The following is a 24,278-nucleotide window of genomic DNA, read 5'->3' on the forward strand; positions in this document are numbered from 1 at the left end:
TTAATGAAGAGACATTTCAAGGCATCTTCTGAACTTGTGGATCCCGAGACAAGAATAATAAGCATCACAAAACCACTTTCTAAAACAAGTTCTGAACCACAATTTACTTAATGAAGAGAAACCAAAAAGCACTGCCTCGCTGCTCGGCTGGATATTCCCTTCAACGTGTCTCAGCTTGCACACTCTAGTGAGCCCACAGATCTGGAAGCTAAGCACTTACACACTGCAGTGAACTGACTACTCTCTATATAAAACAACCCAGCAGGCTTCTGTTGGAATTCCAGTACAGGACGCTCTGCCCTGCATCTGTGCGGCTCTCCTTACTGAGTTAGGAACTGGGACATCCCTTCACAATGTGTGCTCCTGGTTACCTGGGACTCAGGTTGAATTTTTCTGAGAGTTCATTCATGACAACATGCAGAGTGAGTCTTGAAACAGCATGGCTTCTGGAACAGAATGTGTGGGAGATGGTTGGCCCGTGTGTCTATCACTGTGTGGTATCCTAAAAGAAGATTGCTTCAGGCCATGTCAGCAAGGAGAGGCTGCTTTGAAAATGCAGGAAGCACTCCCCAAGGTGAGGTGTAGAAAGAATTCAGTTTTCCATCTTTCATGTGGGCCTGGCTATCTAGGAGTTTGAGAGTCTTGGCATGGACTCAGCCATGCCTCCTGGATCCCAACTCACTTGCAAGACTCAGAGGAGGTACGCCTCTGCGCTTGGGGGGCTCAGGTTGTGATGTTTGGCCTCGTATCCAAAACCTTGCTAGAATATCACCTTCATTTTCTCATATCTCCATCTTAATTTCCCACTGATATCCCCCTGAGTAAACACTACCTGCAGCCTGGGTAATTAATGGTGAATTCAGGTTGCGTTGGAGCAGACCCTGTAACGAGAGATGTTGGAAGGTCTCTGGACTGGATTTTCAGCATCGTCATTATTAATTAGGTGAGTTGAAGTGAGGCCATTTTGGAAATGAAAACACATTGCTCTGACTTTCAGGCCCAGTGGATCCCATTAAATGTTCTCTCTCTACTGCCTTGCAGATACGTGCAGATGAAGGCTTGGGACTCCAGACTCAGATTTGCATATAGGATTATGACTTTGGAGGTTGCTTCTAGACTCCTGACAAGGAGGACTCAGGAGTGGTGCCTCCTTCTGTATTTTGCTGGGCTCAATTGAATCTGCCATTCTCACTGTGTGAAAAGGAAGAGAGGCAGGGCCACGGTGCTGACTGCATTGAGTGAGGGTGTTGTTGGTGTATTCAACCTGGCAGTGTGTTTCATTTGAGCTTGGTCCCTCCTTGCAAAATGCCTCCCTCTCTTTCCCAGCGTCTCAAGTACTTTTTGTTTAAGGCCACTGTACACTGGCTTCCGGCATGTATCAGTTTACCTGTCTGGCTTGCTGCATGTTGATCATCTCCATGGAGAACAGGATTCCCAGTTTAGCTTTAAATCTCCAGAAGCAGGCATTGGCACCTGGGGTGGACAAGGTAATGGGTCCCCAAAGATGTCTGTCATTTAGCCCCCCCCCCCAATAGTGAATGTGTGATATCTTCAGGACCAATGTCATCACAGGGCTCTTCCAAGAAAGAGACTGCTGTTGAAGGCAGGGCAAGAGAAAGGATGATTGAACTGGTAGGTATTTGGGGCCAGAGTGAGGTACTGTAAAGATAGAAGAGCTCCAGGGGCCAGGGATACATCTGGAGAGACGCACCCTGAAGATGGAGGAGGAGACAGTGACTAGGGTGTTCTCTACAAGATTCAAAGACAAGGAAGCAGACTCTCCCCTGGAGCCCACATGAGGAGCCAGTCTTGTGGCCCCTTTGGTTTCAGAGTTCTGGGCTCAGTAGCTCAAAGGAAATAATGTTTTGCATCACTGAACTTGTGGTTGCTTGTCACAGCTACACTGGGACATTAGTCCATAACCTTGTGCTTTCCAAGTTCCAAGTGCTTATTGTGTGAAATGATAGACTGTAGAACTGGAAGCCCAGACATGTGTCTTTGTGTCCTTGCATATGAAATCAATTTCCATGAGTGCTGATCATCTCCCAGAAGTATGTCTGCCCCATTCCACTCAAACAAGTTTGCTTCATGAGGCTTAACAGTCACCTGCTTGGGACAGTTTTTAGTTAAAAACAATCTTTGACAATCCCAGCACCCAACAAAATACCCATTAAAAGGAAACTTAAGGAATCCTTTCATGAAGTTTTCATGATGTGTTTAAAGTAAAATGTGTGAGTTTGTTACTCTGTCATCTGTTTCAGAGATGCTGGGAGAGGTACGAAATAAGAAGAGCAGAGGGATAGGGATGGCGGGCGGAGGTGTCTTCCGATCTTTGAAGGCACCATTTTTCTGAACTCTGCAATTCTCCATGGAGCACATGGGTACCTTTGGCTTGAAAGGATTCTTTGACGTTTGTTTCATGTTTCTTTGTGTTTTGTGTCTCAGCGTGTCCTTTACTTATGCTCAGCATGTCGCTCTCCTTTTGACAAACCAATACCAAGCACATCCTCAGGAAGGTGGCGGAGCGGAGGCTACCTGGTGTGGGGGTGGTCCAGAGGATGCCTAGCTATCTGTGATGCAGTCCCTCACTCCCTGACTGGATCTGGTGGTTTCTTCTATAAACGAGGGGACTTATGAGATCACCCCTGGGACATTCTCCTCAGGTTTTCAGTGTTTCTCATGAAAGCTAATTCATGGGACACTTTCATGGAACATACATCGGTTCTACTCAGTGGAGATTCCCAGAGGCACAGTCCTTGGAGGTGTACTGGCCTTCCAAAGCTCCTCTTGAGAAAACAACAAAGGCAACATATCAGTTTGTAAACATGTTAATAAGCTTCCCAAAGACCACTATTCATCATTCTGATTGAAACCTTTTAAATCGCATAATTGTGCTCTGTTTTTCTCAGTTACCATAATAAAGTAGCTTTGGGGGCAACAATGATTAACTACACACCTTACAGCACACGATGCTTTTGTCTTTAGGTGTCTGATTGTTTTGGTTTTACATTTATCTTAACTCTGTGTGGAATGGATCGGGTGGGAGGCTAGCATGGCAATCATTCCTTCCTAATTTTGTCTAAAATTAGCAATGATGAAGCTCATATTTTCTCTTTAAACACATTGCTTTCTTCTTTTTGACGTATGCAAAAGCTCACTGCAGTCTTGGTCTTTATTGATCTGTGCTTCAAAATGAGACCTACAGCCATATAAATACCATATTTTTTAAAAGGCTTAATGTACGACTTCTTTAAAGATTTATGAGATTCTGCAACTAGATTTTATATAAGGAAGTACAGACCCTAAATTTGTTGCCTGTAATAAGATCAGAGGGACTGATTCATTGGCTTTTGGTACTTTATAGAAAGTCGATCAGCACCGTTCTCTGACCCTAGGGAACTTTGGGGCCTGGGTCTTCCATCAACCTCAGATGTACATTACAGGGTAAAATTTCCTGTTGAAATGGCTCAGGAAATGCATAATTCAATAACCGTAACTGGAAGTCCTCAGATGACTCTCCTTCTCTAATGTGAACCATACCTCACCCCCATCTGAATTCCCAGCTTGAGAATACGCCTTCCAGTTCCACAGGTCAAAGAATTGTTTTGAATCCCTTAATGGTAAGTCATAAAGGGAAAGATGTAGAAATAATTGCTTATGGCTTTGAGACAATGCCTATGAAACCACGCTGATCCAAATGAAATAAACAGGTTATGAGATATAAGAATTATCTGCTCTGGCGAGCGTGGAGTGGACATAACTCAAGGGTATGATAGCATCTCCCGCGTGGAGAATAAACCAGAGAGCCAGACAGTGAAAAGAAGGGGCAATAAAAGGGCTTTCTTTGTTCTTAGCCATAAAACCGACATTGTGTTTAGTGACATGACCCCAGAGCAGAGGATGTAGGTGGAAGATGTTGTGAGGGCTGGGTCATGGGTGAGTCTACTCAGCTGAGAACTGGACCTAAGGCCACACAAACCACATGTACATGTCCATGGAGGCATAGTCGCCTGAATGTTTAGCATGAGCTATGCTCTCAGGAAGAATTTTAATAACAGTTTTAAAGCAATCTCTCTCTCTCTCTCTCTCTCTCTCTCTCTCTCTCTCTCTCTCTCTCTCTCTCTCTCTCTCTCTCTCTCTGTGTGTGTTTGTGTGTATTGTCTGTGCATGCATGCTTGAGGTCAACATTAGGTGTCTTTCTCAGTTACTCTTCATCTCCCTCACCCTTTTATTTGAGACAGGATGTCTCACTGAACCTGGAGCTCACCAATTCAGCTGGACTGAATGGCCAGCGAGCCCCAGGATCCTCCTGTCTCTGCCCAGCCTCTGCCCCAGGGTAATAAACGCATGCTGCCATGCTGGGCTTTTTTGTATGGGAGATCTGAACTCAGGTCCTTATTCATGCCTAGCAAGCACTTTACCAGCTGAGGCATCTCCCAGCCCTTAGGGTAAAGTTTCTTCCATGTGGAGAGGAGCAGGGTGATTCCCTGAACTCGGATGCCATGCTCTGTTGCTGGAGTTTTCCTGCCTTGCCCACAGTCAGGACAAATCTTTGTCACCCGCCAGTCCCACAGCTGCTCAGACCCAACCAAGTAAACAGAGACTTATATTGCTTACAAACTGTATGGCCGTGGCAGGCTTCTTGCTAACTGTTCTTTTATCTTAAATTAACCATTTCCATAAATCTATACCTTGCCACGTGGCTGGTGGCTTACCGGCGTCTTCACATGCTGCTGGTCATGGCGGCAGCTGCAGTGTCTCTCTGCCTCAGCCTTCTCTTCTCACAATTCTCCTCTCTCCTTGTCCCACCTACTTCTTGCCTGGCCACTGGCCAATCAGTGTTTTATTTATTGACCAATCAGAGCAATTTGACATACAGACCGTCCCACAGCAATGCTCTCTTGCACGAAGCAACAGGAATCAAGTGGCACCTCAGATCTTTTAGGAGCCACTGTTAAAAATTTTTCATAAAGTCACACTTGTGATCCACACCTTTTATAGAAGTAGAGAAAATAAGAATATAGCTATTTAAACAATGAATAAAGACTATTGATGATCTAGCACAGGCCACACCAAGCCCTGGCCTTCCAACACAGTGGTTCTGGCTTCTACATACATGTGCTTGCTCTGACATCATGATCAGAGGTTGCACTTTTCCTCATTGTTGCTTTTAATCTATGTGACAAATACACACGTGTGTCATGAGCACACGGCTTGGCACATCCATGGGCCACCACTTACATGAATGTCACTGACTATCCCAGAATGAAGGCTCCATTGAGACTCTTCTCAAGAGAGGTGAAGGAGACATGGCTTGGGTAGTCACAGTGATTCCAACCATGAACATTCCTTCTATCTGTTATAGAGCTCCATATCTGTGGACTCACACTTCTTGAGCTCATGTATCATGTACATAGGATTCACCTGTGCTCTTTTATGGGAACACACTTATGCTTTTCTATTTTGAGACTGTTCCTATTTCGTGTGGTGTTCCTTGTGTTTAGATATACTGGGCACCTGCAGTTCTTGGTTATTATGAATGAATTTGCTGTGAACATTCTCAAACCTGTGTTTTGGAGAGACACATTCATTTTCTTGGGTATCATCTCTAGGAGAAACATTGCTTGGTCATAAATTGCTTGGGTAATCCTTTACTCTCTGTGGGTGTGATGGTTAATGAATTAAGAAATGTCTAGGACCCATCCCTAGGGCATGAGTGGGCTTTTTGAAGCCCACTGTCTATGGAGGGACCCCTTCCAGAGCCTTGGTGCAGAGGGAGGGGCTTGGATCTGCCTCAACTGAGTGTATCAAGCTCTGCTGACTCCCCATGGGAGGCCTTGCCTTGGAGGAGGTGGGAATATGGGGGATGAGATTGGGGAGAAGACTGGGGGGTGGGAGGAGGGAAGGGAGGAGATCTGTGGTTGGTATATAAAATGAATAGAACATTTCATAATAATAAAAATATATAAAACATAAAAAAATAGAAATGCCCAGGGCATTAGTGTGGTACACCTTTAGGTGTGTCTGTGAGGGTGTTTCTGGAGATAATTAACTGAGTGAAGACTTGCCCTGAGTGTGACACTTTCCCGTGGTGTGGGGTCCTCCACTGACTGGAAAGGGAGGGGGGAGAAAGCCCGCTGAGCACCAGCCTTCCCTTGTTGTTTTTCCTGGTCGGACAAGAGGTAAGGAATCCCAGCCACACACTCCCTCCACCCTGCCTCTCTCCACGAGGTATTGCACCCCATCAAAACATGAGCCAGAATAAATCAGAATAAATCCTTCCAGCTTTACATTGCTTCTTTTGGGTATTTTGCCACAGCACTGAGTAAAGTAACTAATGCGGTGGGGAGTGGTTCTCGGACTCTCCCCAGATGCCGCCCGAATTTCATTGCTGCTATGATAAAAATACCCTAACAAAAAGCAACTTCTGGGAAGAAGGGGTTTTGTTGTAGAATATTATTTTGAGATGTGTTACATTTGTTTATGCTGTGGAACATTTGTTTAATGATATAAAGATGTGTTGCACTCTTTTATGTTACATTTGTTTAACTCAGTGTTACTGTGCCTGCCTAAAACACCTGATGGTCTAATAAAGAGCTGAACGGCCAATAGCAAGGTGGGAGAAAGGCTAGGTGGGGCTGGCAGGCAGAGAGAATAAAAAGGAGAAATCTGGGGGGGGGGGAGGAAGAACAAGAGGACTCAAGGAGGAGGACATCAGGGTCCAGTCACCCAGCTATACAGCCAGCTGTGGAGTAAGAGTGAAAGTAAGATATACAGAAGTAAGAAAGGTAAAAGTCCAGAGGCAAAAGGTAGATGGGATAATTTAAGTTAAGAACAGCTGGTTAGAAACAGCCCAAGCTAAGGCCAGGCACTTATAAGTAATAATAAATCTCTGTGTGTGTGTTTACTTGGGAGGTGGGTGATGGACCCCCAAAGAGCCAAAGAACCCAAAGAGTAAAAACAAACAACAGGGTTTATTTCATCTTATAATTTCAGATTGCAGCCACCATCATGCATAAGTCAAGGCAGAACTTCAAACAGCTAGCCACATCATGTCCACAGTGAAGAGCAGGGAGCAATGGATGTGTGCGTGCTCACTTGCTTGCTTAGTGAGCAATAGTGTTCAGTTCTGTTTCTTCATTCATACAGTTAGGGAATGATGCCGCCCACGGTGGTCCTGGGTTTTCCCCTGTCAATTACCGCAATTAAGACAATCCTCCACAGACATACCCATAGGCCAACCCGTGTTTCCAAGGTTGTTAGAGTTTGGGGATGAAGAGCTTGTGGAAATGGAGGGCTGACTTTGTATTCATGGCTTTAATAGATACTGGGGAATAGCTCCTTTGAGCATACTCGCTGTTCCATTTCTCCAATTTCTACCTTTTACACTCCAGCCATTTTTTTTGGTGGGCTTGTAATGACATTTACTTCTGGTTTTAATATGCGTTTTTTTCTGATGAACAACTACATTGGAAAACTTTTCTATGTTATAGCTGCAGGAATAATTATTTATTACAATTTGCCTGTTCAATTTGGCCCATTTAAAAATCCGGTAGATTTATAGTATTGATCTATAAGAACTTGTTATATATTCTGGATATGAGTTTAGTTTTGGGTATATGTTTTACAAGTTTTTGCTCACTCAGTGGTGATTTTCTTTAATGGATGAAAAATCTTGGTATGGACATATCCGACTAGGCAAGATTCCTTTCTTCCTTCCTTCCTTCCTTCCTTCCTTCCTTCCTTCCTTCCTTCCTTCCTTCCTTCCTTCCTTCCTTCCTTCCTCCCTCCCTCCCTCCCTCCCTCCCTCCCTCCCTCCCTCCCTCCCTCCCTCCCTCCTTCTCTCTCTCTCTCTCTCTCTCTCTCTCTCTCTCTCTCTCTCTCTCTCTCTCTCTCTCTCTCTCTCTTGTCTGAGCGTCCTGTTGCTTGGGGACATTTTTCTACCCTGGGTGTGAACCATGTTCCTGTTGCCTTGTTTAGTCTCTGGAGTTAGATCTGTAGTAGATCTTAAAATGGTTTTCGGGTCCAGCGTGGAGTAAGTGTGAAGGAGTGTGGTCGGCTGCTCTGTGTGGCTGCTCTGTTGCCTTAGCCACCTGCGCTGAAGGAGCCTAAGCGAGCGCAGGTGCCTTTTGTCACACAGCATGTCTGCCTCTGCTTTCGTTCTCCATTGCCTGTCTACTTATGGTGACAGCTGCCTTGTCTTGGTTGCTTATATAGTAATTCCTGAAAGCCTGATCCTTGGGGTCTCCTAACACTCCGCTGCAGAGACCTTTTGCTTTTTCTAACCAGAGCTGGGCTGCTGACAGGGAGCGTGCTGGGTCTGGAGCTCAGTTTGGGGAGAACTGACATTTTAAAAATAATGACTTTTTAAATCCATGAACAAGGCTTCCCCTCCCCGCTGTGTCTCCTTCAGCTGTTGTCAGTAATGTTCTGTAATTTTTCATGTAAAGGCCTTGTACTTTAAAAAATAAATTTATTCCCAGGTATTGACTGTTTTTGCTATATTAAACAGTATTTTTCCTGGTTTTTGTTGCTCTCCTAGCAAACAAAATTTCTAAATTTTGTTGACTTCTTAGGTTGAAAATGTTAATGGAGACCTTTCTAAAACTCCCTTGTTAGTTCTTAGCATTTGTTTATGAATTATTATGGGCTGTCTACGCAGTGCTGTCACCTGTGAATCATAGACTTTCCTCCGTCCCTCGCTCTTTTCCTTTCTTCCACTCTCCCTCCCTGCATCCTGTTCTTCCTATCTTCCTTCTCCTTCCTTCCTCCCCTCCCTTCATCCCTCCTCCCTTTACTTCATTCCCCCCCACTCCCTCCCCCTTCCTCTCTCCTTCCTTCTATCTCTCCCTCCTTTCCTCCTTCCTCCCTTCCCCCTCCCTCCCCCTCCCCCTTCCTCTCTCCTTCCATCCCTTGATCCCTTCCCTCCTCCCTCCCTTCCCCCTCCCTCCCCCTTCCTCTCTCCTTCCATCCCATGACCCCTCTCCCTCCCCCTTCCTCTCTCCTTCCATCCCATGATCCCTTCCCCCTCCCCCTTCCTCTCTCCTTCCATCCCACAATCCCTTCCCTCCTCCCTCCCCCTTCCTTTTACTTACTTGTTTATTTCCCTTTGTGGCTCAAGCACAATATTTCCTGCGCACTGTCTGACAGGGATGATAAAGGGTCCCCGGGCTCACAGGAGTAGTGTTCCGTTTTTACATCAAGCATGCTATTAGCTGTAGGCTTCTTTAAGACACACACATTCTTTACCATATTTTAGGACACCCTTTCTATTCCAGTTTTTGGGACATTTTAATCATGATAGATAGGTATTGAATGTTATTAATCTCTTGGGATAATCCCGTTTTTGTCTTTTCTTCTATTAAAGTGCTGGATAACATTTATAGGCATTTAAATGTTAGCCCCATGTTTCTGAAACCGGCCCCATCTGGCCATGATCTATTACGCTTTTACCATCCCTAGATTCAAATCACTAATGTTTCCTTAGTGTTTTTGTGCTCACAAATGGTGTTTAACTATAGTTTTCTTTCTTGGTAGTATTTGTGCTGTGTTTTGGAGTCAGGGTCATGTGCTCATAAAATTTACTGGGGAGTGTCCCTTTCTCTTCTCCAAAAGAATATTTTTAGATGGGCAATAATTTTTAAAGGTTTGGGGGAAAAATGACCAGTGAATCAACCTGGGTCTGGAATTTTTGTTTCTTTTCCTCCCCGCCCTTTTTTGTGTTGCTGGGGTGGAACCAGGGGTTGTGTGCCTGCCAACCATGAGCTCCACCACTGAGGAGCTCCTGGCCCTGGTAATTTCTTCATGAGAGACTTTCTATTTATTCAATTTTTATAAAACAGTATGGGGCCATGGAAATGTATTTTTCTCACTCCACTTTCCAAAGCCGTGTTCCTCAGAAATTGTGTTCTTTTTACCCAAGTGGCACCTGACATTTCATGCTGTGACTGGTTCGTCTCACAGAGTCCCTGAGATGTTAGCCATGTCCCCTCTCCTTCCTGAGACTGGTTAGTGGTAATTTCACAGCTCTTTTTGGCATCCTTGTTCACGGGGGAGGGTTGCCTGCCAGTGTTATGGTATGCATTTAAGGCATATAAGCGCTCTGATAGACACATGGCTGCAAAGACAGTTCCGGCCAGCAAGCAAAGTGGCACACGCTTTCCTCTGTTACCTTCTCCTTTGGCAGGACCTGCTGAAATACGCTCCTGGTGAATGGCTAGTCAATGACGCAGTGTCGTTGAGTGGATGCCTGTTGCTGAACTTCCTGACACTGGACCCGCTCATCCTGCTCAACAGGAAGTTCACATCCTTCGATCCACTTCTCTCCGACCTGATCCTGGTAGTCAGTGCTGTTCTACTGTCTATTTTGGTTTGGTAGCTTTCACAGATTTTACACAGTTGTTTCTTCCTGTGTTTGTCTTATTTCACGGAGCATAATGTTCCCCAGGTTTATCTGTATTGCTGCAAGTGGCTGAATATATTTCCTTCACAAGACTGAGTAATATTTCATTCTCTTTCTATCACCCACCACCTATCTCTCTATCCACTATCTATCTATCTATCTATCTATCTATCTATCTATCTATCTATCTATCTATCTATCTATCTATCATATATCAATTTACTATCATTCTACCTATTGTTTGTCTATTATCTATCTATCCACTTATCTGTCACTTATCTGTATCTGCCTGTCTGTCTATAATCTCTAGTTATCATGTATCTTTGTCACCCACATTCTCTGTTTCTTCTTTTTTTTTTTCTGATGCAATGCTTGGGTGGTTTCCATTTCTTGGCTGTCGAGGACAGCACTTCAATGAACATGAAAGCTCAGATATCTCAACAGAGTATGGTTTTGTTTCCTGTGAGTGATTGTTTGGTTTAATGGTAATTATGGCATAATGCCTGTGCCAATTAACATTCCCATCAATAGTGTGCAGACCCTAAGGCTGCACCCCATGTGCAGACCCCCAAGGACACACAATCCCTAGTAGGACCCTCCTCCTTTGTGACACTCTGGTGTCACAGGGAGCCCCATATGCTGACATGACTTCACATTTCCAGGATCTCACGTTGAGGGATGAAGGTGGCAGCTGCTGTGTGCCTTCCCTCCTCTTACACCCCAGGTTTCTGCAGTGTGACCATTTAGATGTCATCACGGATAGCTCAATAAAGGTGACAGGTGCAGTAGACTGCTCTTGGGTGTCCCGGGCAGAGGGGTTGCTCTTGTCCAGATGCACATGTCAGCAGGCAGGGTTTCCACTGTGCTTTTGGTAGCCAGAAAACTCTTGGATAAATGTCCGTCTCCAGGTGGCCTGTTTATACAGTCCTCCCCTCCTCCCTTCTCCTCCCTGTTCCTTTGCCTTTATCTGTTAAGACTTGGTGTAAATTCCAGCTGAATCCATGCCTCTTACAATGAGCTGTTTTAACTCCTGCATGGTAGTAGCTGCTGGTGTAGATAACAAACTCGTTATGAATTCCTGTTCTCTAAGGCAGTGGGGCCACCAGAGCCGTCTCACTATGCCGCTGTGTTCTCCGGCCATTGCACTTACTCTGTTGTTCCCTGCAGTAGCTGTCTCACATCTCTTGACTTCTTTTCAAAGCTGACAGTTCTCACTTCTCACCTGTAGCCTGGTTGTCATATTACTCCATGGGAAACAGAAGCTGCTACCCAGCATCCCCTCCCCCCCACAAAACAACCTGTACCTCACAAACCTCTTGTCTTCCTAGCTTGTATGGACCCAGGAGGTCCCTCGTGCTGTCTGAGCCAGGCCCTAGCAATGGTTGGGTTCTGGTTGTGCTGGCTTGAGTGTGGTCCTTTCTTCTGCAGCTTAGGTAGCTCCTGCTTTCCAAGGCCTTGCTCAGTCACAGGCCAATGCTGTGGGAAATGCTCAGATTCCACTTCCAACTGATTTCATCTTTCTCTGTTACTCCCAAACATTATTTTTCCTTTAAAATGTCTTATTTTATGCATATGGGGGTTTTGCCTGTGTGTACGTCTATGTACTACCTGGTTGCTTGATGATTGTGGAGACTAGAAGTGGGCATCAGATCCCCTTAAACTGGAATTTCACAGGGTTGTGAGGCACCATGTGGGTGCTGGGAATCAAACCCTGGTCTATTGGAAGAACAGTCCATGCTCTTGAACAATGAAGGATCTCTCCAGTCCCATATTTTTCTTTTGAGGCAGGGTCTCATGTAGCCCAGGATGGCATCAGCTCACTGTGACCTTGAACTTCTGATCCTCTTGCCCCTGCCTCCTGAGTGCTGGGAGTACAGTTGTCCACCACTATGCTCAGTTATGTTGTGTTGAGGATTGAACCCAGGCCTTTTTGTATGCGGGGCAAGTATTCTACCAGGCAAGCCACACCCCCAGCTGCGATCACTGATACGTTTCTGGGCTCTTTTGCTTTACCTCTTCAGCTCCTTGATCCTCTCTGCTCACTCCAGCCATCCCCCTTGCAGCCGAAGTTCCCAGGAAATGCACATCTGTCTTGGTTAGGGTTTTATTATTGTGAAGAGGCACCATGACCATGGCAGCTCTTATAAAGGAAAGCATTTAATTGGGACTGGCTTACAGTTCAGAGGTTTAGTCCATTATTGTCATGGTGGGAAGCATGGCAGCATGCAGGCAGACATGGTGCTGGAGAGGTAGCTGAGAGTTCTACATCTGGATCCACAGGCAGCAGGAAGAGACAGTGACATATTGGCCAGGCTTGAGCTTCTGAGACCTCAAAGCCCACCTCCTAGTGATGCATGCTCTCCAGTAAAGCCACACCTACTCAACAAGGCCACACCTCCTAATAGGGCCACTCCCTATGAACCTATGGGGGCCATTTTCTTTCAGACCACCACAGCATCTTCATGGAGGGCTGACTGAGGCTCGGTGTCTGCAGTGGCAGTGCAGGTCAGGTCACTAGCCTCTTCCTTAGCTGTGGGCTGGTGACCTCGCTGTCCCAGTCTTATTACAGGGCTGCCGAGTTTCCAGCAACAGGACATGCCACGTCAGCAGAGTTCTCTCTGGTCCGCATTGGCCTCCATGCTCACACTGCAGTGTGGTGGTTGTTCTCACTTGGCTCTTGTGTTTACAGTCAGCTCTGTGGCACTCTGTCTGATCTCTCCCTTGGCTGCAGCTGGTGGGTTCTCCATTCCCTGTGGGCTCTCTCATCACTCCTGTCTGGAGTCCCTGGCTGCTCTGTAGACAGCACACAGTTCGCCAATACCCCTGTATCTGCCTGTTGTGCATCCTACAGGTAATCGAAGCTCACTGTACCTTCCTGTGCAGAGGGCTGCTGTGACCTGGAGGATCAAACATGTTTGGCTACTAGAGGTCAGCCGGCATGGCCAGAACAGTGTGGCCAGAGGCTTTGCCAGTGCTTTGGGGCTTCCAGATCCTTCTGCTTTGATTTTTTTCAGGTATCTACATATTCTTAATGGCATACATGAATGAGCAGTGTTTACAACTACTGGCTGTGTCTGGGGTGGGAGGGGGGGTCCTACCATTTAGGGGAATATATTTTCTCTGTCTCTTTAGCACCAGGTCTCCCTTTACTGCCCTTTTCTCTGCGTCTATTGCTTCTTTTTTCACCATGTGGGAAAGGGACTCAGGATTGTGGATTCCCATGGGAGGCATTTGCCACCTGTTAGACATGTCTCCATTTTTCAGAACACATCCAGGGTACCCGCAAGTCAGGACTGGCACTTAGCTGTAGTGAGGCTGTATCCAAACCAAGTTAGACTTTCTTTAATATTTAGATTTTTCCCTTACGTTGTCCTGTTGAGCTCCCTTACAAGAGCTCTTGGGATACTGCTGGGAGGGGGGTGAAGGTGTGGGCTTCCCAGCTACCATCCTCCCTCGTAAGCCAGGCGTTTGAGTTCTTATGACTCAGGGCAGAGCTCCTGGCCCATTGGGTGTGGGCCTGGGCCAGGACCTGCTCCTTTATGGTGTCTGAAAGCTTGGTTTATGTTCCGAGCACAGGGCCTGATTCTGAAGGCGAAGGCGACTTGCAAGCCAGAAAGGCAGGCTTCTCTGCCAGCTGGGCAGCCCCAGCCAACCTACCGAATGCCCTTAGTGTTAGGAATGTTCTCCCTGGGCCCACTAGTACATTTGAGCTGCTAAGGGCAGCACTGTGGCCTTGACCTTGCTGAGGTCTGGGCCTGCGAGATTTTACTGAGCATGCAGTTGCTTCTTTGAAATTCCCTCATTAGCAGCTTTGCCAGACTCCGAGAGGAGTGGGAGGTGCTGAGAGTTCTCTGCCTGAGAGACAGGGTCCTCAGACAGTAGGTGAGCTTCTGAATAAGCTCCCCCTGCTCTAGAAACCCCCAGAGCTCTTCACTGTTCTTCACCAGGATGGCTAGATGGAGCCCCTTTGTGAATACGGTGCCGTTCGCCAACAGCTCACACCACTGCTTTAGTGACGAGTCTTAACCCAGCTTGTGGACCTTGTCCTTCTGGGAGTTTGTGTTCAGGGTGTACTCGATGCTGAGAGATGGGCCATCAAAGACATGAGGACACTGTTATTGGGTGCTAACAACATCACCACTGTCCTCTGGTCTAGTTGGCTTTCCATTGCCATGATAAACACATGACCAAAAACAACTTGGGGAAGGAAAGACTCTACTTCAGATTTATAGGTCACAGTCCATCACTGAAGGAAGCCAAGGCAGGAACCTGGGGGCAGGAGCTGAAGAAGAGGCCGTGGAGCAATCCTGAATACTGGTTTGCTTCCTCTGGCTTGTTGAGCTACTTTTCATTATGCACCTCAGGCCCACCTGCCAAGGGATGATGGCACTACCCACGGTGGGCTGGGGCCTCCTCCATTAACTGGCAGTCAAGAAAGTGCCTCACAGACATGTCCACAGGCTGGTCTGATGGAGGTGATTCCCCAACTCAAATTCCTTCTTCCCAGGTGACTGTATTTGTACTAAGTCGAGAAAAACCTAACCAGCACAATTTGCATCCTCCAGGCTACCTCTGGTGTCACCAGCAGCTTCAGGGGAGCAGTTCTGTGACAACTGAGACCTGCTTTGTGCTGACTGTGCCTCGACTTAAGCATATACTTTGGAAGATTGCACTTCTGGATCCTGAGGCCATCTGGCTGCTCTGAAGGCCAGCAGGGGGCATCTGGCAGAGAAGGCAGATGATGGATAGATGCTAGAGCCATCTGTCCTCCAGGTAGGTAATTCCAAAAGCTCTGGATTTTTTCTTACCACATAAAATGCTCCTTGTTTGTTCCTGTACCTGTGTCACTCCGCCTCCTGCCTTCTAAGAACATCTTCCTGGGACACTGTTCCATCCTTGCTTTGGGAGGAATCCAAAGTAGCATACTGGCTCATGAAAATGTTCCAGATGGAATAAGGCTTGCCTAGTGTGGTGGTTTTCATTTTAATTGCACACAACCTAGAATCATCTAGGAAGAGATTCTCGATGAGGGGCTGTCTAGATAATGCTGGCCTGTGGGCATGCCCATGAAATATTTTCTTTACTGAGTTGACTGAGGGAGGCAGATCTGCCCACTGGGGGCAACGCCATTCCTTAGGCTTGGGTCCTGGAGTCTTAAACATAGAGAGGGGCTGAGCCCAGGTAAGCATATGTCCTGATTATTTTCTTCCTTTCTTTTTACTTTTTCAACTTGACACAAGCTTGAGTCGTTTGAGAAGAAGAAACCTCAATGAAGAAAATACTCCCAGCCAGCCTGGCCTGTGGGACATTTTCTTGATTAATGATTAATGTGGAAAGGCCTAGCTCACTGTTTGGTCATTACTAGCCCTGGGTAGGTATTCCTGTGTTGTATAAGAAAGCAGAGTGAGCAAGCCAAGAGGAGAAAGCAGTATTCCTCCATGGTCTCTGTATCTATTCCCACCTCCTGCTTCCTGAATTCAGTTTCTGCCCTAACATCCATCAGCAATGGAGTAAGACCTGAGTGTTGTAAGCTGAAATAAATCCTTTCCTCCCCTACTTGATTTTGGTCGTGGCATTTTATCACAACACTAGAGACCCTAAATAAGATAGCCTGAATGCACTTATTTCTCTCTGCTCTTGACTGCGGATGTTATGTGATCAGCTGTTTCTAAATCCTGCCACTGTGACTTTCCTGCAACAATGAACTATAACCTGGAATTGTGAGCTCAAATACAAATTTCTTCTTGCCAGGATATTGTATCACAGCAACAAAAATGAAACCAGGAAGCCAGCTGCCTTGGAAACGGGTGGAGCTTTGGGGGTATGCCATCCGCATTCCAAGTTAGATGGGATGGGGGCAAGCACAGATGGCCCTTACTGGGAGGGACGCTCCAGGTTCTATTCACGTGGCATCACTGGGGAAGAGGCCCCTGTCTATTGTCCTTGCTGATCCTCCCAGAACCAAGATACTTGAAGTTTCTATTACTTTCTAGAGAGAAGCTGGTGGAAAGAGTCCCTGGGTTGGGGGAGCCTCAGACAAGCTTTGTTTTGCTATTGGACCTCCCTTGTCCACATCTTCGATAGACCATGTTCTTCAAGGGATGACCAGAGAGTTGAATCTCTTTAAAACTAGACTGTGCTCTCACAGCCATAGTTAATGAAGAACCTTGCAGAGGAGGCAGCTCTGAAGAAGGCTCACTTAAGACCTTTGACGATGGCTCCATCCCATGTGGCCATCTCTAGCCCGGGTCTTAAGGTTGGCCGAGCTATCTTTAAAGATCCATGGTCCCATGGACACTGCATTCCTGGTGCTTCTTGCTCTCTGCAGCATGAAGTTGAGGCCTCCTCCTGAGACGCTTAGCGACAGGACACTGTGAGCTTTAGCCCAATTCCTAATAATATTTATCTCAGCAGGGCTCCAAGCTGAGGTTTTTATGCACTGGCAAGAGAACAAAACAATGCTGAGTTCTCAGATGCTGCCGGAAAGGCCCAGAGGTTCGTTTGATTGTTGCCTGAAGATTTTGTGTGCTTACATGGTAAAGGAAAACAAAATAAAACAAAACAAAGCAAAGCAGTTTGTAATTAGTGACAAAACCAAACTGAACACAGCCAGCTCTCTGCTGGGACAGCAGTGCTGTTAGACCTCTCTGTTTGGACAGCTTTCTAGAGAGCTCCTGTGAACACTTAGCAAAGTAGACTCAAGGCCTTGTACTTGACACCTGAATCTAGATGGGGTGGTCAGGAGGCTGTGACAGTTTTAATTGTCATTTGGACACACCGTAGGATCACAGGGGAAGAGAACCTCAGTGAGGAATCGTCTTGATTGTCTTCACTGGTGTGGGAAGACCCAGCCTGAAAGTGGGTGACACCATTCCTGGGTTTAGGGCTCTAGGCTGTACATGAGCAGAGAAAACTGAGCATTATGTATGCATTTGTTTCTCTCTCTGCTCTTGACTGTGACACTACTGTGATGTCCTTGCAGTGGTGGACCATAGCCTGGAATTACGAGCTAACATAAACCCCTTTCTCTCTTCCAAGTTTCTTTTTGCCAGGATATTTTCTCACAGGAACAGACCCCCCCCAACTAGGACAGAAGTCAACCATGTTAGATACCTGAGGCTTCCAGATGGGACCGAGGGACCACAGGAGCCATCCCCAGGGATTTTTTACAGTGTGGTTTACAGTGGTGGCTGCTGATACTGACCTCTGACCTGAGATGCCACTTGAGAAGGAAGAGAACTTTCTAGAAAGATGATTAGTGATCTTGGCAAAGACTATGAAACTCCCAGAGTATTAGGAATGAGAACTGTTCTAATTAGCATTAACTGTCAACTTGGCACAGCCTAGAACCACCTGAAAAAGAGTCCCAGTTGAGTAATTGTCTTTATCAGATTGGACATGTCTGTGAGGGATTATTTGGACCTTTATAGTTGATGTAGGTGGGTCTAGCCTACTGTGGGAGGCACCATTCCCTGAGCAGATGGTTCTGGGCTGTACTGGGAAGCTAGCTGAGTATGAGTCTAACTGAGCCAGAAAGCAAGCCAACAAGCATTATTCCTCCATGGTTCCTAACTACATGTTTCCGCTCTGACTTTCCTCAGTGATGGTTTGTGACCTGGAAGTGTAAGCTAAAACAAGCCCATTGCTCTCCCAAGTTGCCTTGGGTTAGAGTGTTTTATCACAGCAACAGAATGAAACTAGAACAGGACCCAGTGAAGGCCTCAGCTGGGAAGGATTCCATCTCCACAGGCAGCTTCTCTCTGCCTGACAAAGCCTGGGGAGAGCGGAACCCTGCCAGCGTCAGTCTCCATGTTTTATGAAAGAGCCTCTGTTTTGTGGCTCTGTGATTTGTGCAACCTAATTGGCTGTTTTTCTTTTAATTGTGAATAAAAAACCTTGCAAATGATTTTCCCTCTGGAGACGCTCCCTCATAAGGGAGAATTTAAAACATCCCTTGAGATGTAAAACTGTTTTTTTTTTTTTCTGTTTTAGACAAGAGTATTAGTTTTCCATTTTCTGTTGTAAAACCTTTTTGTATAAGCTCAACAGGACCACATATCTCTCCTAAGGATGCTTAAATGCTGTTTAATTAGATGAACTATTAAGCATATATTTTATTGTTCCTAAGGTAACATAGTGCCCGCCCCTTATACACACTAGCATGCAGCAGTCAAAAGAAGATGTGAAGGGTGTCTACCTCTTGACAAGTGTCCAGGAAGGCACAATTTACACACGCCATTTCCACTGTGCGGGGGCCCTGTGAACTAAGACGGGTCTGTGTGTTCTTGGATGGTCCAGCTGGCCAATTCCCCCGAATGCCTGGAGGCAGGGAGGGGATATCTTTGGGTCACTGCCTTATTTCTTTTTGCTTACCATAGAATCCTGCTTTGCAGTTTCTCACAATTTCTCTGCTTTCTGAGCTGAAAGGGCACTGCCCACTTCTCATTCCTTTTCTCAACCTAACCCCCCCCCCCCAAATGACACAAACCTAAGACATTTCAAAGTGCAGAGAAATATCCTAAAATGAGTCTAAAAAGAAAGGGGGTTTAAGAAAAAGAGGCCAGGCTGACATCGGAATGCTTTAAGAAACTGTGATGTATTTATACAACAGGAGGTGTGCAGTCTGAAGGAGGATGGAAACAATGCTATTTGCAACAATGTGGGTGAAGGTGGAGGATATTAGACCAAGCAAAATTAGCTAGAGATGAAAAGACACACACCACTTCCATGAGGAGTCTCAGAGTCACTGTGTGGTCCTGGATAGCTGCAGGGCATTCTGTCCAGAGGAGGAGGAGATGGGAAATTATTAATAAGAAAATACAACAGTGAGTCCTATAAATGTTGTAGTGATTTATTGTATGGCATCAGACCCTAGTTAATACCATATTATATACTTACAAATTTACTGAGAAGGCAGATCTTATTTTAAGAGTCCTTACCATAAAAACAATAAACGAAGAGGAGATGACAAATAATGAATAAGTGCGCAGGAACTCTTTGAAGTGATGGCATGTGTGTGGCCTTGACCTTGGTGTTGGCATCACAGGTGCTTACTTGCCTCTTTTGTGTTGGATAAACATGGATGGCTTTCTGTATGTCAGCCACATCTCAAAAAAGTGCTCACAAACAGAGAAGAGACTAGATGGGAAGTTCCTAGAAACCCACCCTCCAAAACCAGTGTTGAGAACCTTGTGGTGCAGCTCAAGGGGCTGGATTAGCAGGGCCAGCGCTGAGAGACAGGCAGGGGGGTTGTCTTCTTGAAGCTGCGGCTGCTGAGCCATGTCAAGGGGCTTGTACTGATGCATGTCCTGCCATGCCTGAGGAAGGGGTGTTCCACCCCCAACCTACCCATCCTGACTCAGAGCAGCCTGGGATGAGGTGAAGGGTGAGGTAAGGTTTGCCCTCCGATTCTCATAGAGCAGTGCGCAGACTCTGAGGGCAGCTTCTCTCTGGAAGAGAACTCTTTCTGTATCTGCTGCTCAGATCATGTCCGTGGAATGCTTCCTCCAGTTTCTTCACCCACTGGCTCCACCCAATTCAACCCTCACCCCAAAAGCAAAGTGGTGGAGATTACTAACGGATCCCCTCTCAGCCATGTCCTGTGGGTTCTTGTGGAATACCCCAGCTCAAGGTGTGGCCTCTGTCTCTGTGCCACCCTAGTGTCTGCCCAGTCCCAGCTCCTGTTTTGTTACTCGAAAGGTATAATGTTGTGTGGAGAAGTTGATGTTCTTGGCAGGGCAAATGTGTTCTGACTGTGGAACCAGCTCCTTCAGATAAGTTTGCATTTCCATTGTGACCCAGAGAGACTCTCATGGATGCAGCAATCTCCCTGCACATTTCTCTCTAAACCTGAGCACGTTATTCTCACACCCACTCATGCTATGAGCCTGCACAGTGAGATGAATCTCTTCCCTCCACCAGCAGGAGGCACAGGTGCAGATCTTGCAGGATGCTGGAAGGGACCTCCTCCTCCTCTTCCACGCCCCTGGAAGAGTAGCATCTTCAGCATGGTGTTCTCTCCAATGAATGTCCCCTTGACATTGTTTAAAAACAAAGTTATTGCCCATCAGGCAGCAGGGGCTGAAGGGGAGTGATTCCATTTTTAACAAACAGATCTAGTTAATGACAGACACTGGAGTAGAAGCTAATGGAAGCTGGAAGCATCTAGCTCCTAGCGTAGAGAAGCCTTCTTTAGAACTATTGATTCTGGTTTGTTTCTTAGTCCTTCACCCTTTTCAGTGGAAATGGCTCTTGGATTTTGGTAGGTTAGATATGCGTTTTCTTTCTTGGGCCATTTGAAGTCACTGTGACACATGCCAGAGGTGTCTCTGGATCTGCACCTGTGCTGTGACCTGTCAGAGGTGTCTCTGGATCTGTACCTGTGCTGTGACCTGTCAGAGGTGTCTCCAGATCTGTACCTGTGCTATGACCTGTCAGAGGTGTCTCCAGATCTGTACCTGTGCTGTGACCTGTCAGAGGTGTCTCTGGATCTGTACCTGTGCTATGACCTGTCAGAGGTGTCTCCAGATCTGTACCTGTGCTGTGACCTGTCAGAGGTATTTCCAGATCTGTACCTGTGCTGTGACCTGTCAGAGGTGTCTCTGTATCTGTACCTGTGCTGTAACCTGTCAGAGGTGTCTCTGGATCTATACCTGTGCTGTGACCTGTCAGAGGTGTCTCCAGATCTGCACCTGTGCTGTGCCCTGTCAGAGGTGTCTCCGGATCTGTACCTGTGCTGTGACCTGTCAGAGGTGTCTCTGGATCTGTACCTGTGCTGTGACCTGTCAGAGGTGTCTCCGGATCTGTACCTGTGCTGTGACCTGTCAGAGGTGTCTCCGGATCTGTACCTGTGCTGTGCCCTGTCAGAGGTGTTTCCGGATCTGCACCTGTGCTGTGATCTGTCAGAGGTTTCTCTGGATCTGTACCTGTGCTGTGACCTGTCAGAGGTGTCTCTGGATCTGTACCTGTGCTGTGACCTGTCAGAGGTGTCTCTGGATCTGTACCTGTGCTGTGACCTGTCAGAGGTGTCTCTGGATCTGTACCTGTGCTGTGACCTGTCAGCGGTGTTTCCAGATCTGTACCTGTGCTGTGACCTGTCAGAGGTATCTCCGGATCTGTACCTGTGCTGTGACCTGTCAGAGGTGTCTCCAGATCTGTACCTGTGCTGTGACCTGTCAGAGGTGTCTCCGGATCTGTACCTGTGCTGTGCCCTGTCAGAGGTGTTTCCGGATCTGCACTTGTGCTGTGACCTGACTGGGGTGAGGGGAATGGAGACACATGTACTAAGAAAGATAGGATGGGGTGGGTGATGTTCTCTACGGAGATATACCAGCGTCCTAGAAACTCAGCAAATTTAGTATACAGTGCTGAAAGAGGAGGCAAGCTTAGTATAGACAGCTGAACTAACTGTATATAATAATAGGCAGGCTGGCTAATCTCAGGAGGAGGTTTCTATAGGGCAGTGGTTCTCAACCTGTGGGTTCTGTGACCCTTTCACAGGGTTCACATAGCAGATATCCTGCATAATCAGATATTTACATTATGATTCATAACAGTAGCAAAATTATGGTTATGAAGTAGCCATGAAAATGATTTTATGGTTGGAGGTCACCGCAATATAAGAAACTATTGAAGGGTTGCAGCATTAGGAAGGTTGAGAGCCACTGCTATAGGGGAACAGTCTCAGGCTGCAGTTGCTGGAGAGGAGGAAGCTGTGGTTGGCACATTCTGCGATATGTTAACATCCACATTCCCACCAGGGGCAAGCCTTGCCATTACCCCGAGCCTGACCTGGGGAAGCGCTTGCTGTTCCCATAGGTTTGAGTTATTGGTATGTTTGCCATGGCCATGCTCATGTTAATAATACACACCCACTTAGGACTCTTCCCACACTTGCTTCTGTTGGCAAGTACACATAGGAGTCATGGACACAGGCTTCTGTGTGCCCTGCCAGCCCAGCCCTCCAGCACCACTTACCGCCACCCCCTCCCCAAACCACTTCACCTGTATTTTCACCATCGAAATAAATAAACCTGAACAGGCTAGCAGACAAACAAAATCCCTGGATCACTCAGTTGAGTACCCAGTGTGAAGATCAGTGCTAAGGGTCAACTCCTCCAAGCTCCTGCTGCTCCATCAGTAGCTAAATGGACCCTTTCTCCATTAAGTGGCTTTGGTCAGTGTTTTATTTCAGCAACAGGAACAACTGAGACACCCAGCTTAAGTGAGTCAAAACAACAGCGGCAGAAACCTTCCCAAACTGAACGGCCATTTAAATAAAAACAACTCACATCGCTCTCCATGCATCTCACTTCTAGAGACATGGCCAGGCATCTCCCTTATCCCTGATCTTAGCTCTACCTCACTAACAGTGCCTGAGGGATAGAGTCAGTATTTCAGTGTGTGATGCATTTGTGTATCACTCTTTCCTGGCCTAGTGGTCTTTGCACACACAACCACTGCCAGCCACTTTCTAGTTTCCTTACTAGGAACTGTTGCAATGTGGCTACTGTGTGTTAGATTTGAGAAAAAAAAATAGGTGCATTGTTGTTTTCAGACTCGGCTCTCCTCAGTACAGAAACCATCATTTGGAAGTGCAGGGTAGGTGTTGTGGGTGCTGCTCTGCCATTCAGCTTCTCCACCCTGATCTTGTCCCAGATGTGTATGTTCTTGGTCAGACTTTTAGTTTGAGGGCTGCAACGTGAGTTGGCAGCTGGATAGATGTGAGTTGGGGGCTGTTAAGAGTACTGGAAGAGCTGGTGTTGGCTTAGTGCCGAAGCAGGACTCACGTGACCCAGAGGTGTGAGTGCCGGGGAGCTGTCAGAGGTACCCTGGCTTGGATTCGGTGCTGTTTGATGTGGGGATCATGGGGGTGAAGACGACACATTCAGGACTGGGTTGGCTGGGGAGGGCTGGGCAGCAGGTGCAGTGTGCTGAAGGTTAGACAGGAGGCTTAAGGGGCCAGCAGGACGTGCAGGCTCAGGCAGGGGTCACTGTGCTGTAGGAGGACTTGTGTTTGGAGGACATAAGCAAGAGAGGAGTGACAGCAGAAGCAGACTGTCTCCATTGCTTTTCTGTTTTTGTCTGCCTGCCTGCCTTCCTTCCTGAAAAGTTTTTGCACCCTGATAAGCCTCTCCACCAATGCAGCAATCCAAATCAGACCAAATCAGATCGAATTAGAAAAAGCCCCGGTTTATTGGGTAAAGCATTCCTGGGTTATTCTCTGGCCCCCCAGAGAGGAGACAGGGATGAGAGACTGAAAAACTACATGTCTGTTTTCTGGGATACAGTTTAAATACCCTGTGGGGGTGGTCTTGAGCATCTCTGGGGGAGGAACCATGTTTGGCAGGACTTTCTGAGGGGCAGGGTCTGGGCAGAGAGGCGGGGCTTCCACCAGGACCCACCCTTCCTTCCTTCCTTCCTTCCTTCCTTCCTTCCTTCCTTCCTTCCTTCCTTCCTTCCTTCCTTCCTTCCTTCCTTCCTTCTTTCCTTCCTTCCTTTCCTCTTTCCTTCTTTCCTTACTTCCTGTTGTATGACTTTTCCTAAGTCTCTGATTGATTAAAGAGAGGATCCCACCAGGTATAACTTGGTGAACTAGTGCATTTATTGGGATTACTTACATGGGTGACTCAGAGAACTACATCACCAGAAACCCTACTCCCTCATGGGTGACAGCCCACCAAAGGTGCATCCCTGGGGCTCCCTGCTCAGTTTGCAGGCATCTCCACTGAAGAGTCTCCTCTCCCCAGTGTTTTCATTGCCTATATAACCTCCAAGAGGGGTTTGTGAGCCTTGTAATTTCTTGTGAACTTCATGAGTTCTCATCATCCTGGTCTTTCTCCAAGAGGGATATTTGCTTTGGGAGGAAACAGCTCTG

Source organism: Peromyscus maniculatus, chromosome 1 (assembly GCF_049852395.1).
Source record: "Peromyscus maniculatus bairdii isolate BWxNUB_F1_BW_parent chromosome 1, HU_Pman_BW_mat_3.1, whole genome shotgun sequence".
NCBI lineage: Eukaryota > Metazoa > Chordata > Mammalia > Rodentia > Cricetidae > Peromyscus > Peromyscus maniculatus.